The sequence below is a fragment of the Penaeus japonicus genome, unplaced genomic scaffold, assembly GCF_977035675.1.
Source record: "Penaeus japonicus unplaced genomic scaffold, GWHDUDI00000001_assembly GWHDUDI00000025, whole genome shotgun sequence".
NCBI classification, from domain to species: Eukaryota; Metazoa; Arthropoda; class Malacostraca; order Decapoda; family Penaeidae; genus Penaeus; species Penaeus japonicus.
In genome coordinates, this window is record NW_028234427.1 from 35,098,385 (window position 1) to 35,103,043 (window position 4,659).

Here is a 4,659-nt window from a genome sequence, read left to right on the forward strand (position 1 = left end):
GTAAATACACGCACACATGTGCACCCCGAGCACTACGACCGGAAAAATCGGTTGATGTAAAGAGAACAAAATACGAGAAAGAGTCAAGGGGAAGTTATGGTTACCTTAACTCCCCCCCCCCTCCTACACTTCAACCCGACCCTTCCCCCTCCCGCTTCCACTCCTTCCACCCCCACCCCCTCCCCCTTCCACTCCTTCCACTCCCTCCCCCTTCCACCCCCTCCCCTTCCACTCCTTCCACCCCCTCCCCTTCCACTCCTTCCACCCTCTCCCCCTTCCACCTCCTCCCCCCTCTCTCCGCCTCTCTCATGCCCCCAAGTCGGCGATGACGTTTTGTTTCTTGAACGTGAATCATTCCAGTGCTTTGGAGACTCGTGCTTGCTTGCTTGCTTACTTGGTGACTCACTTTCAGGCGCGTCGGCGAGTTAAAAGGGAGTATTTTTCTCTTCTTTTCTTTATCTAAACGTGTTCGATTGTTTGTTTGTTCCTCCCTCCGTCTTTTGTCTTTCTCTCTCCATCTAAAGGGAAAAATGATGATAGTCAAATGCTGGTTGCGAAGAGGATAGTGATAGTAAGGTAGTAAAGGCTAGGGCTATTAGGAAGGTGCTATCGCCATGATTGTAGTATTGCTATCATTTTTATTTTTATTTTTGTTATTATTACCATTATTATTTTTGCTATTAACATTATTATTATCATTATTACTATTATTATGATGATGATGATGATGATGATGATGATGATACTTTTTATTTTTCTAATACGTTTTTATCATGATTATTAAGACCATGGCGATTATCTCCGCGAGGTATTGTGTGTGTGTGTGTGTGTGTGTGTGTGTGTAGGTGTGTGTGTGTGTGTGTGCCCTGCCGTGTGCGTCCTCTCGTGTGCGTGAAGTATTGTGTACGTGTGTGTATGTTTGTGTGCGTCCTGTCGTGTGCGTTTGAATGCGGCGTGTTGAGTGACTGTTACTTATCCTCACGTGCGGCGCTTCCTCTATTTGCACAGCGGAGGGCGTGCGTGTGACACCTGGAGGGAGGAGATACACTCTTGGAGCGGGGGGGGGGGGTCTATTGATTATTGATGTGTTGTGTCTATTATTTTAGGGTGATGTGTCTTTTTATTGGCGATGGGGATACTGGTCATCATCAGCGGTGACTTGCATCGGCGCTCGCTCTCTTTCTTTCTTTATCTCTTTCTTTCTTTCTTTCTTCCTCTTTCCCTTATTCCAGTCTCTCTCTCTCTCTCTCCCCTCCTCTCTCTCTCTCTCTCTCTCTCTCTCTCTCTCTCTCTCTCTCTCTCTCTCTCTCTCTCTCTCTCTCTCTCTCTCTCTCTCTCTCCTTTTCTCTCTTCCTCTCCTTCCCTCTCCCTCCTTCTCCCTCTCTCTCTCTCTGTCTCTCCTCCTCTCCTCCCTCTCCCTCCCTCCTCTCCCTCTCTCCTCTCCTCCTCCCCTCTCCCTCTTCTCCCTCCTCCCTCTCCCCCCCCCTCCCTCCCTCCCCTTCCCCTCTTTCTCTCTTCCTTCCTCCTCTTCCCTCTAATTTTACTTCTTCCCCCTGCCTCGTCCTCCTCCCCCCCTTCTCCCCCCCTCCCTGCCCACCTATTCCCCCCCCCCTCCCCACCCACCTATTCCCTTGTCATTATGAATCGTCATCACCTTCAACCATCTATAAACAACACCGTGGACATGGAACACCAGGCACATGGGACGAGGGAGCAACCAAGACGATGATGGTGATGATGATGACTTGGCAACCGAGATCATAAAAATGATGATGATGATGATGATGATAATGATGATGGTGGTGATAGTGTTCATGGTAATGATGATGATAATGATGATGGTGGTGATAGTGTTCATGGTAATGATGATGATAATGATGGTGGTGATAGTGTTCATGTTAATGATGATGATGATAACGATATTAACAATATCAATGATGATATTTATGATGATAGTAGTAGTAGTAACAGCTATAGATACAATGATGATAATGATGATACTATCAACAACAACAACAACAACAACAATAGTCATAATGAACGTGATGATGATTAATAGGTCTGGGAGAGGGGGGGAGGATGAAGTATTCCGAAGGCGTTAAAAAGGATGAAAGTCCCCCATAGGAGAAGAAGGGGAAAGATGAAGGAAAAGGAAAGGGAGTAAAGGAGAAGAGAAGGTGTGAAGATGTAAAGTGTAAGGAGGTGTTAGGAGAGAGAGAGAAAGAGAGAGAATAGGAGGTCTTCTTCCACATCCTCTCCCTCTTCCTCCACCTCCATCACCACCATGCTCCTCCTCCTTCATCTTCTTTTTCTTCTTTTCCTCCTCCTCCTGCTCCCCCTCCTCCTCCTCCTCCTCCTCCTCCTCCTCCTCCTCCTCCTCCTCCTCCTCCTCCTCCTCCTCCTCCTACTACTACTCTTCCTCCTCCTCCTCCTCCTCCTCCTCCTCCTCCTCCTCCTCCTCCTCCTCCTCCTCCTCCTCCTCCTCCTCGTCCCTGTCCCTGTCCCTGTCCCTGTCCCTCCCTCGCGCGCCGATACCTGCCAGCATTAATGAGGCGGAGTTATTTATCGTCTAATTACTGCAAGGAAAGGTTCCGTCGGCAGTAAGCATGACTCTTGTGATTATTAATGAGGGAGGGAGGAAGGAAGGGAGGAGGAGGAGGAGGAGGAGTAGGAGTAGGAGGAGGAGGAGGAGTAGGAGGAGGAGGAGTAGGTGGGTGGGTCAGGAGGGAGGAATGGGAAGAAGGAAGTTGGGTGGGAAGGAGGGAAAGAAAGAAGGAGAGAAGGTAGTTGGAAAGGAGGGAAGGAGGGAGGGTCGGCTGCCGGACGCTCCCTGAGAGGGAGGTCTTCAAGGGTCCGGTGGATCGCCCTCGGGAAGGCGGAGTTTGAGGGCGAGTGGAGGACGGCAATTGACGGATGGCGCGCGGGGTCATGGGGTTGACGAAGCTGAGGTTGATGGGCGTTGAGGTTGATGCGCAGGGGGTGGGTGGGAGGGGCGCTGTCGGCTCGGTGTCTGCTTGAAGTGTTTGTGAATGAGGCGGGAGAGTGAGGTGAGAGGGGTCAGACAGGTCAGCTTTTGGTCATATTGTTTTTATTTATTTATTTATTTATTTATTTATTTATATGCTTGTTCATTTGTTTATTGTTTAGTTGTTTATTGTTTAGTTGTTTATATTTTATATATTTGTTGTGCGTGAGTGTGTGCGTGTGTATGTGTATGAGTGAGTGAGTGAGTGAGTGAGTGAGTGAGAGAGTGAGAGAGTGAGAGAGTGAGAGAGTGAGAGAGTGAGAGAGTGAGAGAGAGAGAGAGAGAGAGAGAGAGAGAGAGAGAGAGAGAGAGAGAGAGAGAGAGAGAGAGAGAGAGAGAGAGAGAGAGAGAGAGATGATATTTTTACGGAGTTCCCCGCATTGATAACTCGAAGTAGACATTGCGTGCAATACAGATGACGTCGCAGCGCTGCCAAGGACTCCCTCACATATCGACAATTTGCTCCCCGTTTGTAACACGTCGTCCAAATCTCGCTAAAGGAAGATATTGATTATATTGACTTAAACCAATCAGTCTTAATCAGCTCTACTCATCCCGAGACACTTACAGACTAAGAAATGAAAACTGAATTGCTTTTACTCAAAAAGAAAATAGCCTAATCCAAAACATACCACAACTTACATTAAATCCAACACACAGACATCACATCCATCCCAACCCACACGCTCACAAAAAAATATTTTCATATATCTGAAGCGTAGCAAATCACTCGGTGGTGTGACGAAGCCAGTGTTGCGTGGTCGTGTGGTAATGCGGCGTGTGGTTTAGCCAAGTTTCTCACTCCATCCATTGTTCAGAGGCGAGAGGGGGAGGGGAGGAGGGAGAGGGAGAGGGAGGGGGAGGGGGGAGAGGGGGAGGGGAGGGGGAGGAGAGGGGGAGGAGAGAGAGAGGGGAGGGAGAGGGAGAGGGAGAGGGAGGGGGAGATGAAGAGAAAGAGGGGAGGGGGAGGAGAGGAGAGAGAGAGAGGGATGGGGGGGAGGAAGGGGAGGCGAGGAGAGAGAGGGGAGGGAGGGGGAGGTGAAGAGCGAGGAAAAGGAAGAGGAAGAGGGACAGAGAGATAGTGCGAGAGTGAGAGTGAAGGAGGAGATAGCCTTTTCCCGTTCCTCGTCTCTCCACCCTACCCCTTCTATCTGTCCAACCCCCCTCCCCTCCCCCTACCCCCTCCTCCCATCCCTCCCATCCCACCCTCGCCACTCCCGGACCCCTCCCTCCCTCCCACCCCTCCCCAGCCCCCTCGCCCTACCACTGCCTCCCTCCCTCCCCACCCTCTTCCGCTCCAACGCATTAAATCCCTTGAGAGTTATGACAAACTTGGTGCCACCTCGCCCGCTGCGTGTGCTGCTATGCAGCGCCTGGTGTTGCGTCACCACGCGGCTTGCAGGGGAGGGGAGGAGAGAAACTGGCGTAAGGGGAAGGGAGGGGAGGTAGGGAGAGAGAAGGGTTAAGGGAGGGGATGGCGGAGGCAGGAGGAAGGGAGGGATAGGGGAGGGGGGAGGGAGCAGGGAGGGGAGGGTAGAAGGGAGGGAGGGAGAGAAGAGGACCCAGGGGGAGGAGAAAATGAGCTAAAGAAAGAAGAAAGGGAAAAAGGGGATGGGGGGGGGGGGATTAAAATT

General features: G+C 50.8%; 1 protein-coding gene across 1 annotated transcript in view; it reads left to right on the forward strand.

The window, feature by feature from the left end:
• Positions 1-4,659, forward strand: part of LOC122260931 (uncharacterized) — a gene marked incomplete in the record, with an annotated part of 180,168 nt that overhangs the window by 6,672 nt on the left and 168,837 nt on the right.